General features: G+C 39.0%; 1 protein-coding gene and 1 pseudogene across 1 annotated transcript in view; both read left to right on the top strand.

Moving 5' to 3' along the window:
- Nucleotides 1–17,282, top strand: part of Spidr (scaffold protein involved in DNA repair) — a 331,648-nt gene that overhangs the window by 272,172 nt on the left and 42,194 nt on the right. The window lies entirely within an intron of this gene.
- Nucleotides 9,787–11,104, top strand: LOC104866523 (annotated as a pseudogene).

The following is a 17,282-nucleotide window of genomic DNA, read 5'->3' as shown; positions in this document are numbered from 1 at the left end:
TCATCTATTTTTTTGTCAATTTCTGCTCTAGAGTCTCAAATCACGACTTCCATTTTGCTCACTATCTCTATGGTTATCTGGGAAATTATTTCTGTTTTGAATTTTTCCAGAGCTTGATTGATCTGTTTTGTTTCTTCCTGTGCTTTGAGTTCAGGGTGTCCTGGTGGTTCACTATCGGCCTTTTCATCCTCGTTTGCCCTACTGTTTGCCATTGGTGAACTGGAAGTCTGTCCTTGTGTCTTGCTTAAGTGTTTTCTCATTTTAATTTTTGTTGTCGGACTGTCCTTGGTCTAATCTCTGGATTATCACCCAAATCTTCCTGATATAGTTGCACCCTAGCTTCTGTGTCTCTAACGACCCACAGACATTCTCATCTTCATAACATCAGAGAAAACAGCTCATCAACTCAACGGCAATGCTTTACCCCAACTGATACAATCAGCAACACATTGAGATCAAGCACAACTTGGACACTGACCACCTGTGGTAGTCACTAGTTTAACACCCTTAAATCATTTGAATTAAATTGGAACCAAGAAGCAGTCCAGAACATGTCTGCAGTGAACAAACTTTTCAATATAGTATATTTACTATTTAATGGCTCAGGCAGAGCGAGGATGCAAGACCCCTGATCTCAGTTAGCTGATTGCTGAACCCCATGACGCTGACTGGCCTCAGGCTGCAAGGCCCAGATTGAGTTCCCCATCCTTCTGAATGGTTGAACTCCGCAATGTTCTATTACAGGTTTCGCCTGCCCTTTCTTTAAAGATGTTCAAAGTTGGGAACTCAGAAAAATACCCTTGATGACCACCTCTGTCTTTGCAGAGTGGGTCCAAAGACTTGCACAGGCAGGAGGTCTGAGAGTGCGTGGCGGGGTTGGGGGTGGCTTATGAGGGTTCAGGGACACCCGCACGGCTACCTTCCTGGCGCTTGAGTGATGGCTGCTGGGTCGGGAGCAGGCGTGGTTCTCCTTCCCGCGGTGGATCGGGGCCCGGCCTACCTTCCCGGCGCTTTAGTCTTTTATTTCTTATTAAATTTAAAGACAGTAACCCAGGATCATTTAAACTTTGCCTGTAAAACAAAGCCAGCAGTGGAATAAAGCCCATAAAATACCTCTAGGGCAAAATTGTAATTGAATGACAAAAAGAACCCTGCAGGTTTAGTGATTCGTAACTGTTTTGAAATTAAGAAGATAAAATGAAGGTAAAAGACATATATATCTCCTTGATAACTAAATGAGAGGAAGTGCCTCTGGTACAAAACATATCAACTACTAGTCATTTGCATTACAAGTAATATCAATTTAGACTTTAGTTTTTTTAATTCCCTCAGTTCTAGAAATTAATACATTTTAGAGACAATATTATTTATACTTCTTCAAATACTATGCCTGGTAGAATGTTCTGATGATAGCAAAATGACCAGGAATATCTATTTGTTCAGTGATCCTGTCAGTCCACTTGTATGCTAGGAATCTAGTCTAGAAGGAAGACCTTCAGCAAACTGTCTTCCATCACCCCCACCTTTCCAAATGTTCTTCTACATCCACCTCATCAGCTAACCAGAATGCTCAGCAACCTGAAACCAGCTCATTAACTCTTACCAGTCAATTCATAATAAAGTGACATGGGGGAAAAATTAAGATAGAAAATATTATGTATGTGTGTTCTAATTCTTAGCATTTGTTTTCCATATTTTTTCTAACTATAAAAAAATCATTATTCATGTTTTTTATAAACGAAAGTCTATATGACAAGACATTGTGTGAGGTTTAAGCAAAACTCTTTCACATCTTTGTGCTTTTTATAGTAAGCAAGCTTATCTCTATAAAATGTCACTTCACTCTAAAATGCGTTGAGTAAACAGAAATGAAATGGCACATAGAGTTGGCCCAAACTGTGGCTGTTAAATCTCTAATAATCATCTTAATCTATGAATTATAGAACAGTAGAAACTGTTTTTTTGGTAGCAGGGATTGAACTCAGGTCCTTGTGCTTGTGAAGCAGGCGGCAAAACCAATGAGCTAAATCCCCAGCCCCCCTAGAAGAAACTTTTTTTTCAGAAGAAACTTTTTTAATTGAACTATTCACCTATAGAATGAATTAATGTAAGCAGTGAAATGGGAATTTCTCAATCTTATTGTATGTTATTCAGCTTTCTATTGCTAGGACAAAATACTTAATAAACTCAAAGGAGAGGTTTATTTTGGCTCAGTGTCAGAGGTTTCAGTGCATTCTAGCTGGCTCCAAGGGAGCACGGCATGGCAGAAGGGTCTGGTGGAGGACAGCTGCTCAACTCATGGCAATCAATAAGCTGAGCAGGTTGCAAAGAGCCAGAAATGAAGGGGCCTGGGACCAGACAGTCACCAACGTCATACCCACATGATTCACTTTCTCCAACTAGGCTCCACATCCAAGTAGCCCATTTAGCCATGAATCCATTGATGTGGTTAGTTCTGTCACAATCCAGTTGCTTCTCCAGGAGTCTCTTACCCAGTAAAGTTGACAAGCAAGATTAACTGACACATTCTGTTACCTCTGTTTCTTCATACTGTGTGTTACTTTAGCTCTCCTGATGTTGATATTTTAATTACAGTAATATTTAAGCTTATAATAGTATCTGAGAGGGGAAGAAGCCCATTCTGAGAATGTGATATTCTGAACTTAAAGCTTTTATTGGGAGCATCCTCTGGTAGTTTGCATAACGATCACTAGTATGGCCATTCTAAATTGTGAACATTACCAAGTACTTCTACTGACTGACCTCAGTAGGTAAACAGTTTTTCTGATTCCCATCTGCCTTTCCTGTGGTACCATGTGAGTGACAGCTCACTTCCCACAGAGTGCTTTTGTCTGGAAAAAGTATATTTCATAGACAGATCCCCTGTAAGCCCTGAGTAGATGAAGGATCATTGCATTGATCTTTGGATGTATCTTGTATAACAAATACTTCCTTTTTTGGAAAATTGTAGCTGTATTTTTAATGCAATTGAATTGTAAGTTTTTTGGGGGATGGGAGGATTTGCCCTGATGTTTGAAAAACATATCTAGACATGAGAAAAGTTTTATTGGTCATATGAATCTTATCTTTATAAAGACTAAATGCCATTTCAGTACTTTTTAGAATATTCTTTATAAATAATTCCAGACTCACAAACATCTTCAGAAAAGTAGGGTAGAATGAGGATAAAACCCCTGGGAAGTGGGGTTCCTTGGCTTCTGTAAAGTTCATGTTCTTTCACCATGATGTGATGTAGCTGTACATGTACCTGATATTTAACTTAGTATTTTGGGTTGCTCTAGAAGCCTAACTAGCATCTACAACATTTCCATGGGAAATCCCACCCCCTCCCCATAGAAAATATACTGCCCAGGGCTGGGGATGTAACTCAGTGATACTGTGCCTACCTGGCAAGCACAAGGACCTGAGTTTAGTCCCTGGTACCAAAAAAAAATGCACTGAGTAGTCCAAGTCATTGATTTACCTGTGTGTTTGTGGGAGGGGCACATGTAAACATGCATGCTTGTACACTGGAGATAAAACCCAGGATATCATGCATTCTGGGCAATTTCTGTACCACTGAGCTATACTTCCAGCCCAATTTGCCAATAAACTTTGGAACATTTTCCTATGTTTAAATTACTGATGAAATATTGATGATTTTTTAAGGTTGGATTAATTTCTTTATTTTGTACATTTAACTTTATTTTATATGCAGCCATCCAAATAAATATTTAGATTATCTTTTTTGTTCTTTTAGAAGTTATATTTCTTCAAAACAAATTATTAAATAGTTTTGGAATGCTGGATGTTATAATTGCCTATTACTGACATCATCCATTGTCAGTCATCCACCCATGCCCTAGTAAACACAATCTTGTCTTTTTCTCCTAAAGTTTTGTGTTTCATAGCAACTCCTCTCATAAACTTTAACAAAATACACACTTCTTATAAATCTTAGTAAAATTTGCTTACTTCTAAAAATTCAAATTAAAATTATTAACTTCATAATTCTAATGTGTAACACAGAAACTTACTTTTATTTGTTTTGGTGGTAGTGGGGATTGAACCTAGGGTCTTTGCACTGGGCTACATCTCCAGCACTTTTTTAACTTTTTTTATTTTAAGATAGCAGGTTTGGCCTAAACTTTTCATCCTCCTGCCTCTGCCTCCCAGAGTGCTGAAATTATAGGCCCTGCATCATCTGACCTGGCTGAGTCAACATTTTTATGTCCACCTGTAGTTCTGCTACTAGGAAGTGAAAAGAAGAGTCACCTCAGCCCAGGAATTTAGAACCAGCATGAGCTCTAGCATAATGAGACCTTTTCTCTTTAAAAAGGGCAAAAAGTAAGAAAATAACTTTTCGCAGAGGGTATTGGGGATTGAACTCAGGACCTTGCACTTGCACAGCACCACTGAGCTACATCCTCAGCCCAAGAAAATAACTTTTTACAATGGAAGATAGTAGTATTTTTGGGCTAAATCTTTCAGGTCTAACCTGCTACCAGATTCCATCAGATCCGCAGTTCTCAGAACAGATCATCATCTCTCCTGCTGTTTGAGTGCCGTGTAGCAAGACAATGCTGGCTGCAGTGCTTTTCAGGCAGGTAGATAGATGTGTTGCTGGGTCACCACGCAGGGTGAACTTTATTGTTGTTTACTGTATGCCCTTATATACTAGGGCCACACTGAGAAAGAGAAAAAAAAATCTGAAATTACTTAACTCATAGTTTGTACAGAAATAACAGTTAACAAATTATTTGGTGAGGGTTAGGGCTCATTTAGTTAAAAAATTCTTTTCAATACTTCTTTCCCAACTTGTTAGATCAAGGATCACTAATCTCTAAGTATAAAACACATTACTAATTTTTACATGCTATTTTATGTAGACCTCTTGGAGGACCCTTTAGAGTAATATACTAGAAAAGATTTTATTAAGAGGATTTATTGGCCTGGGGATTTAGCTCAGCGGTTTGGTGGCCTGCCTTGCAAGTGCAAGGACCCGAGTTCAATCCCTGGTACCAAAAAAAAAAGAGGATTTATTTAGGGCCAGGCATGGTGGTATACACCTTTACTCCTAGGACTCTGGGAGGCTGAGGCAGAAAGATCACAACTTTGATCAGTGACTTTTAGTGAGACCTTGTCTCAAAATAAAAAGGGCTGAAAATGTAACTCAGTGGAAAAGCCCTGGGCTCAATTCCCAGTACCAAAAATAAAAAGGATTTAGTTAGTACTCAGTGTATACAGTGCTGAGAGTGACAAAGGAAGAAACTGACATGGTCTTTGAACTTCAGTTGTGTCCATTTGAATCAAAAACAGGACATGAACAAGTATAGGACCAGATGATGATTAAACTGATTAGCTGTGTCTTAGCTGACTCACAAGGTTTCAAGAAAGAATTAAACATCATGATCTGGCAGAAGAAAAGTGCCTTCAAATTGGTAACATGTTATAGGATATTATCTATGAATACATAAAAGTAGGATTAACAGATACGTGTAAAAGGGGACATAAGATTTATTGAAAAGATAATACAATTCACTCATTTATTCAATAAATCTTACTTGGTATCTTTTTGTGCTATGCCCCTGGCTAGTTACTGGTACACTCAGCTGTGTGCTATGCTAGATCTGGGGGATTTATCCAACCCAGAATATACTGAGTTATAAAGTCAATTAAGTAAAAAGCCTTAAATCTTAATGTTACAGATTTTTTACATCAATTCCAGAGAATTAGAGTCATCATGAGTTTTTGGAAGAACTGCAAATTTGGAAACCTACTGAGGAAAAGAGAACAAAGAACCAGTTTCTAACAGATTTTGAGTTTCTGGTGCATACAAGGCTCTGGTACAAAACAGCCCCTTCCTTCAGCCACTCACAGCCTAGCATGGAGTCTGGAAGAGACTCACAGAGACAGCTGATGGTTCTGGGCACCAACTGGCAAATAAGACAGGGGCCGGGGCCTTGAGGGCAGCCACCTGGAAGGGCTGCTGGGAGAATGGGATAAGGTTTTGGAAGCCTGGAGACAACAGGAAAGTCCTGGCACCAATGACTAACATGAAAAAGGAGGAAAGGACAGCTCCCTAGCTATAAACAGCCATTTTACGGTCCTTAGAGAACAGTAGAACAAAGAGCCAGGTATAGTAGCTTGTAATGAGAGTTCAAGGCCAGCCTGGGCTATATAAAAAGACCATGTCTTAACATCCCCCTCCCCAGATGATATGGAAAGGCTGCTGCCTTGGGTGGCTTTAATGGTAGGGTAAGAAGCCAAGGTGCTGGGAGGGGGTGAGGTACATTTCAGAGAATGAGCCAGTTAAGACTTTTTTTTCCTTTCAATTCTGGGATTAAACCCAAGGAGCACTGAATTACCTCCCTAGGGCTCACTAAGTCACCCATGCTGGCTACAAACTTTTGATCCTCCTACTTCGGCCTCCCAAGTAACTGGGATTACAGACATGTACCACTATACCTGGTACCAGCTTTTCTTTTAATGTAATAAATTAAGTGCTAATAATTGCACCAGAAGACAAGTTTAGTCAACATTGTCAAAAACCAATCCCATAGTCAGTATATTTAAGACCTTCAGAAGCTCCCAGCCCACTGCCCTCAGGGCCTCTGCACTTGTTTCTTGGGCCTCCTTTAGGGCCCTACTCCCACTTCCTCAAGCTGGGTGCCTGCTGACCTGTGTCTCACCAAAGAGGTATATTTTAGCATAAATGTGGATTGGATGCCTAGATGCCATAGTTGGTAAGGCTCCCTGAGAGCAGATGTGCTTTCCAGTTCATCATTGTGTTTTCTGTGTGTGGTAGAATTCTTAGCACATAATAGGTACATAATAAGTATTGAGATTGATATTTTCTTGAGTTCTTCTTAGAATTTTCCTCAATAAGATTGGAATGTATGTGTTTATACTTCACAAAAATAATTACTGGAGCTCATTTTTAGTAATGGTTGATCATAAGACCCTCATCCAGTGCAGATTAACTATCACAATAGCCATGCATCTGTCGACACAGACCCTCAGTCTCTCCACTGAGTCTAAGAGGAAGGGAGGGGTGGGTTTGTAGTACTGTACTTTATCAAAAATGGTGAGAATATGAGTGCCTATTATTCATCTTTCTCGGGAAAAAAAAGTATTTCAGAAAAAAGATTGTGCATGTGCTTTCATTTATTTGTACCTTTTACTCATCACAAAAGTCAGTGAAGGAGGAGTAGACTCTGCTCCCTTTCTTACATCTCCCACCAGAAGGCCTGATTCAAAGAGGGGGTGACTGGCCAGGTTCAAGCTGGGCATTCAGCCTCCTGTAGAGGTCATCAGTTAGGCTCTACCTGTGTGTGACTCAGATGCATGGACCCATTCAACCTGCATAGCATCATACAGACATTTCACAGGCCTCATGCAGAGGTTGGTGTTCTCTGTGAGTAAGAAACTTTAGTAGTAATTTCCTTCCTTTGTTCTTCTGTCTTCAAAAGGCCACCTTGTTAAAGAGCCACACACTTCCCTTGTGTTTTGTGATCCAGAATTTCTTTGCTAATTGTGTTGAAAAACTTTCTTTAAGGCACATTCTTAAGAAATCTTTCAGAGTAGTGTGGTGGTACATGCCTATATTCTCAGAACTCTGGGAGGCTGAAGCAGGAGGATTGCAAATTTGAGGCATACCTAGCAACTTAACAACTAAGGGAAATCCTGTTCCAAAATTTGAAATGAGAAGGGCTAGGCATGCAGCTTAGTGTAAAAGCTTTAGGTTCAATCTTCAGAGCTAGGGAGAGAAATTCTTTCAAGTTTTGAAAATGAAAATGAGGTCCTGGTGGTTTCATCCACATTTCTGAAAGGAGACTGAAGTGTCACTTAAGAGAAAGTACTGAGTTAGGACAACAAAGATGCTAAGAGAGGCAGAAGTAGACATGTCCTCCAGAGCAGCACTCTGCTATGCAAAGCCTTTCAACTGTGGAGAAGTGCATTTTGTATTTTCCCTATAGGTTTGTTTTTTTCTTTTTTCCAAAGATTCCTTCACACTAGTATTTTAAGTCAATATTAGATCTTTGGGGGAGGGAAGGATGCTGGGGATTGAACCTAGAGCCTTCACACTGAGAGCTACATCCCTGGCCCCTATTCTATTTCTTATTTTAAAATAGAGTCTCCCTAAGTGACTAAGTTGCTCAAGCTGGGTTTTAATTTATGATCCTCCTGCCTCAGCCTCTCAGAATCCTGGGATTACAGTATAAGAATGTGTCACAACATCTAGCAGAATTAAATCTTTTTTTTTTTTTTTTTCACAGTATCAGGGATCAAACTCAAGACCTTGTGCTTGCAAGGCAGGTATGGCACCATTGAGCTAAATCCCTGGCCTAGAATTAAATCTTTTTATGGTCTTATAGGAGTGAGATATTTGGGGGGGTCTATATTTAACAACTGTACAGAAAACCATAACAATAAAATGGTAGATAGAAGATCTTATAAATAATTGTTTTTAGGATTTGTCCCCTTTTTGAATAATCAGTATTTGGGCGTTGATGTTTCTTAGGTATTAATATTGTGTATATTTCATTTTGTGTTCTGATATAGTGTTCTCTTGACATTATTTCCTACATACTCTTGTGTTTTTGTGCAGTCTACAGTCACTTTGTTTTGCTGCCATAGTGTCTTCTGATTTGGGGGAACTTAGAGTCAGGAGACCTGGATTGTGGCTGTGCTCCCAATATAGGTAGATGTAGCTCCTGGTTTATTTAAAAATCAAAGAGCATAATCAAGACAATTTGAAAAATGTAATCTTTATCTGTTTTCTCACTAGAATAAGAAAGAAATATGTAGAAATGTACTATCCTGAGCTATATCATTCTCCAAACTTTAGTTTCTTTGTTTTCATCAACTACTGAACAGTCATGAATTCTTAATAGTTTAAGGAAAGGAGTGGAAGTTATCTATCCAAGCCAGAATAATGCGGGACATTGCACCAATGATAAAATTCAAACGGATAAAATTGAATCAAACTAGTCATTGTCCTCAAAACATCCCCTCTGTGCAAACACAGAATAGAAGCAATAGTAAAGGACAGTAACATCTTTGAAAGAAGAGGTGAAGTAGTCAAAAAAGAGGTTTTAAGTCCAAAAGAAAATGACTAAAAGGAACGTGCCACAACAGGGATAGCCCTTGAAGATGTATCAGTGAATGAAAGAAGCTGAACACCAGAGGTCATGGGCTGCATGACTGTATGAAACATTCACAGCAGGTAAATCCCTGCAGATCTCTCTAGCAGATCAGTGGTTGCCAGGGACACAGGGAATGGGATCTACTTTGAGAGTAATAAAAATTCTGAAACCAAATAGAAGTTATGTGTGCCCTACATTGTGTATGTAGTTAAACACCATTGAATTGTGCGCTTTAAAATGGTGTGGTTGTTTGCTTGCTTGCTTGCTTGCTTGTGTACTGGGGACTGAACCCAGGGCCTTCATACTAACCCACACAATTCCCAGTCCTCTTTTATATTTTATTTTAATACAAGGTCTCACTAAATCACTAAGTTGCCCAGGCTGGACTCAAACTTGTGATTCTCCTGTCTCAGCCTTCCAGAGTTCTAAGATTACAAGCATGTGTCACCACACTCTGCTAAAATGGTTAATTTTATCTTATGAATTTAATTAAAAAGAAAAAAATGAACTATTGTCTAGAAAATGCTTATATTCAATTAATGAAAACGACTATAAATGTTTCATAAGTCTATTTGGAAAAGACTAATTTATATATGAAACTTCTGGGCATAGTCCCACAAATATCAAAAAGATCAACATGGCGAGTAGGGACTCACAAAACAAATACTAATTTGGGTGATGAGAGGGTCCTGGAAACTGAACCCAGTGTTAAGAAGGTGCTAGCATTGAGCTACATTCCCAGCCTGGAAATTACAATTATTTTTAATCTTGGACTTAATTAAGGCCATTTTGGGGGAAATAAACGCAAGAATTTGTTTACTAAAATGAGCACCCTGCTCTAGGGATGGTAGTACATGCCTGTAATCCTAGCACTCAGGAGGCTGAGGCAAGAGAATTGTTGTGAGTGAATTTGAGGGGCCAGCCTGGGCTACCTAGTAAGTTCGAGTACAGCCCACTACATAGCGAGACTCTGTCTCAAAAAATCCAGTAATAGCTTACTGTGCTGCCCAGGAAGGGGTTCACACAGCGTTGTTCTTGATTCTCCTCTCAACTTAAAGGGGAACTTTCGCAATAGCTGGAGCCCTTTATGTCATAGAAACGAAGGAGGAGAGTATCCTCAAATTCCTTGCTACAGGAACCTACTTAGTGGCACCAACCTGGATTTCCAGATGGAACATGATATCTATAAGAGGAAAAGTGGTGGAATGTACATCATAAATCTGAAGCAGACCTAGGGGAACCTTCTGCAGGCAGCATGAGCCATAGTTGTCATTGAAAACCTGCTGATGTCAGCGTCATAGCCTCTAGGAACAACAGCCAGAGGGCTGTGCTGAAGTTTGCCACTGCCACTGAAGCTACTCCTATTGCTGGCCGCTTCACTCGTGGGACCTTCACTAACCAGATCCAGGCAGCTTTTGAGAGCTGAGTCTTCTGGTGCTTATGGATCCCAGGGCTGACCACCAGCCCCTCATGGAGGCGTCTTATGTCAGTCTGCCAACCATTGCTGTGTGTAATGCAGATTCTTCTCTGTGCTTTGTGGACATTGCCATCCCATGCAACTACAAGGCAGCTCACTCAGTGGGTCTGATGTGGTTGGGTGCTGGCCTGGGAAGTGCTACACATTCGTGGTACCATCTCCTGTGAACACCCATGGGAGGTCATACCTGATTTCACTTCTTTAGCAATCCTGAAGAGATTGTAAAGGAAGAGCAGACTGTTGCTGAAAAGGCTGTGACCAAGGAGGAATTTCAAGGTGAATGAACTGCTGCAGCTCCACAGTTCACTGCTACTAGCCGGAGGTAGCAGACTGGTCTGAGGGTGTGCAGGTGGCCTCTATGCCCATTAAGCAGTTCCCTACAGGAGACTGGAGTGCTCAACCATCCACAGAAGACTGGTGTGCAGCCCCTGCTGCTCAGGCCACTGAGTGGGTAGGAACCACCACTGAGTGGTCTTGAGCTGTTTGTTCTGCAGACACTTAAAGCAAAATGGAAACGAGGTTGATGGAAAATAAAACATGAGTTTCTAAAAAAAATCCAATAATAATAAATGAGCAACCCTCCTAAGTTAGTTATCGCCTTTATCTTTCAATAAAAATGCCTGAAGATAAGAAAACTTTGTTGTTGTTTTGTACTGGGGATCAAACGTGGGACCTTGTGCTTGTGAGGTAGGCAGCGGCGGCACTGAGCTAAATCCCTGGCCCAAGGAAACTGATTTTATATCTATATACTGTATCTGGTTTGCTTTCATTATCAAGATATTGATTAAAGCATACATAGGGAAAACAACAGACTATAGCAAGGCATGATCTGTTTGAACACTGCAGGGTTAACCATTGCCAGCACTATTGCCCCAACACCTTTCCTTCACCTACCAAAATAGAATATATTTAAAACCTTCATACTGTACTTGCCACTGTTCAACAAAAAGAAAATCACACTATTGCTCATTAGTTAAGAGAGTTCTGTGTTGACTTCAGTCTTTCGTATGATGCTCTCCTCACTTGTTCCTTCACTAACAATCACCTCATCAGGGACACATGGATGACACAGCTTTGGTCCTCAAGGAATCCTGCTCTAGAGGATTGCAGGGTTATAAGGCTTTTGCTCTGGTACATACTTGTCCCCTCATCTGCTTTGGTCACTAGGGGAGGCTTTACCAAGGGACAGCCTTTGGGTGACAATCATAAGCTGTTCAGTTTTCTAGATTGAGGTTCATGGGAGAGCAAAAGGACAAAATAAACTTGCTCTCCCACCCATTGGCTCATTTTCCCAATGTCTTTTAGTTTGTATCCTCTGTAACAGCGGTGTTTAATAAAGACCTAATATGCTGAGCATGGTGGCAAATACCTCTAATTCCAGCACTTGAGGGACTGAGGCAGGAGGTTCAAGAGTTTGAGGACAGCCTGGTGTATATAATGAGTTCAAGACCAGCCAAGACTACAAGGGGTGATCAAAAAATAAAGTGAAAGTTTATTTCAGTAAAAGACACATTGCCTTTAATCTCCTCTTCTTTGAATAGACTTGTCCCATAATTCTTGCCACTTTCTGAAGCAGTTCTGGAAGTTTTCTTTTGTGAGTGTCTTTACAAGGTGTGATAAGAAATGCAGGGAAATGTTGTTGACATCCAAGGGAAAGGCAGGCTGGTAAAATCATGCTGTGTTCTCATCCACCTCATTCACTGGATCTGGCACCATGTGATTTCTAGCTTTTCCCCAAAATTAAGATGACTGTGAAAGGGCATTAAAGTAGCATAGCTAAAGACACTCATGGAAGAGGACTTCCAGAATTGCTTTAGAAAGTGGCAAGAATGAAACAAGGGGGAAGATTTTGAGGGCAGTTAATGGCAGTGTGTCTCACTGTAATCTAAAAATTTAAATATTGGCTGTATTTTCTATCATACCTCATATATAGCAAGACCCTGTCTCAAGAATGGTTAATAAATGATGAAATATGAACCAAAACAAACTGTTAAAAAAAATCCATGGTTGTAATAAACATTTTAATAATATTCTCAAAAGTGCTTTTGCTTTTCCTCCCTCACTTCACTACCTACCCCCACATAAGCAAGGACCAAAGTCGAATCAAATAAGTTCTGGATAATTTTACTATGTGAGCCAATTTTATACAAAGGGACTTTCTGGTTAAAAAAACAAAGAAACTTCCAGGAGTGTCCCTGGTCACTGAGGGGAAGCAGCTATGATTCAGCACCAATTCAGAGTTCTGGCCCAGAACTGTTCTATCTGGGTACACACATCTAGTCTTATGTTTGCTTCTTGATTGATATTAATCCCATCACTGGTCATTCAGGATAAATAACATCTACTACCCAAAGTTATAATTTAATGAGATCGTGAGCATAGTCTTTTTTTCCTCCTTTCAAAGGAATTGAATGTAGAAATTTAGACAGCATTGATCCAAGACTTTGTTGTCATATTTTTACAAACAAAATGGGAAAAGAAACACAATCAAAAGTAATTTAGAAAAAATAATGGAAAAGAAAAAATATGAGAAAACAAATAAATGGAAACTAAGTCTTTGTAAATAGGAAATGTTGGAGGGGGTGAAGGGAGGGCAGGGGAATGGGAAAAAATGAGAACCAAGATCTGTCATGTAAAGGTACAAAATCCCGATGATGATTATAACTGTACCGTATACCTACAAAGTACCAATAAACTCAATGAAAAAAAAGAGTAAGAAAAATTATTAAGTTTGGAAGTGTTCTGATTTTTTCCAAGGAAGAAAATAAATCCAGTTGGAAATTTCTAGGCTTCATTAATTATCTGTTAATGATGGGAAAGAATAGACAATGAAGCCAGTGGATTAAACATATAGACAGATTTAATTAAAATGGGATAAAAGAAACCTGGAAGATCAGTTGAACAAACACATTAAAAGCAAATAACACCTACCCGTTCTGGGCTTGTAATTTAACTAGTTAATTTACTTTGCAGCACAGTAAGTTTAGAGATCAGTAAATTAGCCAGGCATGGTGGCACATGCCTATAATCCCAGCATGTGGGAGCCTGAGGCAGCCTAAACTCCATAGTGAAACCTTGTCTGAAAAAAGAGAGATATCAGTAAATTAGTTTTTTTTAAATTTGTACTCAATTCTTCTCTTAGAAACCCTAACCCCCATGGCACACCCCCATACTTCTCTCCACAAAAACCACATTTATCTACCAGAAGGAGGTCAGTAGTTTTTAAACTTCATATTTTTAAAATGAGAATCTAAAGAAGAAGCTCAATATTACAACATTGCATATGGAATTATATATGTTCTGTTTGAAACTGGGAGGTAGATGGGTCAGGCCATCATCACCTCCCACCCAGATCCTGAGGACTCTAGCAACATACTTTGAAGGCAACTGTTGAGAAATACTTGCTCATATAAACAATGCACATATTCAATATTGTCCTCTCCTCCCCAGCCCCCAAACCTGTCACTATTATCATGGGGACACTGGCTAGCAGTATGATTCAGAAGCAGATTCCTGTACTCTTTTGTTAATCTCAAATATGAATTTGTTTTTGTTTTTGTGGTAGTGAAGATTGAACCCGGGGCCTTCACACCGCACTGTACCTCCAGCTTCTTTTTCAGCTTTTGAGACAAGATCTTTCTACGTTGCCCACACTGGTCTTGAAACTGAGATCCTCCAGCTTCAGCCTCCCATAGTGCTGTGATTACAGGCGTGCACCACCATGCTGCCAAATATTTATTTTAAATATGCTTTAATTAGCTGTCTTCTCAAATTTGGTGAATCTTATGTGTTTTTATTTTAGATAGAATACTCAAATCTTTATAATTTGCCAATAGAATATCTCTCTGTTAATAATATGGGCTGAGTATCATTATAATCACTTTTTTACTTAACCCTCAAAGTAGTTGGCAGAACAAGTAATGGTATTTATTTTTTAGATAAAGACCTTAACTCACCGTTGTTAAGTAATTTGGTCTATTTTGTGAGCTGGGCCTCAAGCCAGGTCCATCAAATTCCAAAGCCTGTATTTTTAATACCACAGCTGACATTTAATTACTTCCAGTTTTAGAAGTATTCATTTCTATAAATTTCCAATTTGTTTTATAGTTACAATCCCTGGCCTACAAAAAACAAAACTGAATATTCTTGTCAATGATGTTGATGTTTAGGTCCTTGTGTTTTCCATTGTTTAGAGTTTTGTTGTTGTTTTATTACTGTGTCTCACTGTGTAGTCCAGGCTGGTCTTGAGCTCACTATGTAACCCAGGTTGACTTCAAACTCTCAATCGTCCTACTTCAGCCTCACAAGTGCTGGGATTACAGATGTGGGGGCCAAAGCACCTGGCTGTTTTGTATCATTTCTGTTAAACAACAATAAACCATCTATACTAGCATTGTTCCGAGGATGCAGGAAGAGTATCAGATCTATAGTAAATAAACTGTAGGCTTAGAGTTTAGTTAGGTATTTTTTTCAGTTTAGTTAAATCCTTACTATTGAAAATGATTTAAGAACAGTAGAGTATTAACAAATAATAGATGAATAATAAATATAATATGAATAATAAAACATACCCATTAAGCCGCCACCAAATTCAAGGCAAAAAACTGGCCAATGTCCAAAAGTCATCCACTGTATGTCTCTTCTGGGACCTCACACTCTCCTCACCCCATCCTAGAGATCTTTGCAATCCTGAGAGTTCTTCTATATATTTCTATATAGTTTCACCACTTTGTGCATGTTCTTAAAAATACGTTTAGTTTGCCTGTTTTTCAGCTTTATAGAGATGACATCATATGTGTTTGTGTTTTGCTTTTTACCTACAGAAATGCCTCTGGCTGGATATACACAAGAGAACCCCAGCATGGGGGCTGCTTACCTCTGTGTGAGTGTGTATGTGTTATTGATACTCATTTTACTATACTTTGTGAGGACATCCATCTACTGCTGGTGGCTCTGGCTCATTCATTTTCGTTTTATACATGACCATAATCTTTATCCATGCAGTTGTTCTAGGCATTTATGGCCACTACTAGCAGTGCATGAGCTCCTGTGTGTTTCTCAAGGTACAGGTGTGATGTGGTGGGGAGAGATCTTCACCCTCAGTAACTAATGCCAGATACTCTTACCAGAATGGTAGTCCAGTCGCTGTGCCTGTTAGCATTTCAGAAAGCTCCTGCTGATCTACTTTCCATCAGTTGATATATTTAGATTCTTATTTCTTCAGGTTTTTTTCTAGGCTTTGCATGTTTTTTCAGTCTCTAATAAAATTTCATTGTGGCTTAAATTGCTGTTCCTAATTCTAAAGAAGCCAAGAAACTTTTCCTGTATGTTGGCTATTTATATTTTCTCTTTGGTGAAATCTGTTCAAGTCTTTTGCTTATTTTTCTTTCAGTATATTGAGCTTTATATATTCTTTATTTTGACTGTACTATTTTTATTAGTACATGTTTGCAATACATAATGATCACATTCATTGTGAGGAATTGGTACATGCATATGATGCATCTTGTTTTTTTTCCTCTTCCCCTCCTCTACTCCCTTTTTTTTTCAAGCATCAAATTTATTTATAAGTCTATACACAGTTAGTTATATACATAGATTAGTGAGTGACTAACAAGCCAAAAGACATATGACAATTATATTAAATCAGGGTACAATTTTAGATACATTGTCCATGCTGAATTATAACTTCTCTCTCTTTTTTTTTCTATTGTCTCTTTTATTTTGTACCTTATGTATATATGTAGTTTTCATATAAGAGCTTCACATATTCTGAATATGAGTTCATCGTTCCTTATATAGGACTTATATAAGTGACTTGTCTTTTTTTGTTTTCTTAGCAGAAGAACCAATTCATCAAATTTACTAATCTTTTCCTTTATGAGTAATACTTTCTTTTTATACTTGTTTAAGAAACCTTTGGGGAAAAAAAAAGAAAAGAAAAATTTGTGCATACCTTGAGGTTGTGAGTGTTGTTTTTCTTTGGGATAGCATTACCACAGTGGGACATGTTTTCATGACCCATAGGCAGAAATGTCAGAAGTAGTCTTTGAAGTGACTGGCTAAATGCAGAGCTCTCCTGTGTGGGGTCCTGGTTAACTAGCAGTTTGGAGAGAGGCTGTGTCTCCTTTCCTTATACCAAATAACCCACTCACAGGTCAAATGAGCATCACTCTTGCCCCAAGGAAACAGTGAAGTGCAAAAGAAGTCAAGTGGGGAGCCACACATGATGGTACACACCTATAATCCTAGCTACTCAGGAGGTTCAGACAGAGAATCACAAGATCACAAATTTGAGGCCAGCCCGGGCAGCTTAACAAGACCCTGTCTCAAATTTTTTTCGTTGTTTTTGTTTGGTAGTTTTTTCAGACAGGGTCTTGCTATGTAGTTCAGACTGGCCTTAAACTCACAAAGTAGACCCGACAGGCCTCAAGCTCACAGCAATCCTCTTGCCTCAGCCTCCAGAGTACTAGAATTACACGTAAATGCTGGCTTCAAAATTAAATTAAATTTTAAAAAGAAGTCAAGTAGATGTTTAAAATAATAAGAACTGGGGCCAGGGATTTAGCTCAGTGGTGCCGCTGTCTGCCTCACAAGCACAAGGTCCCAAGTTCTATCCCTAGTACCAAAATAATAATAATAATAATAATAATAAT

The sequence above is a fragment of the Fukomys damarensis genome, unplaced genomic scaffold, assembly GCF_012274545.1.
Source record: "Fukomys damarensis isolate Sample0158 unplaced genomic scaffold, DMR_v1.0_HiC HiC_scaffold_5, whole genome shotgun sequence".
NCBI classification, from domain to species: Eukaryota; Metazoa; Chordata; class Mammalia; order Rodentia; family Bathyergidae; genus Fukomys; species Fukomys damarensis.
The sequence above is the reverse complement of the archived record's forward strand: the minus strand, read 5'-3'. Positions and strand labels throughout refer to the sequence as shown.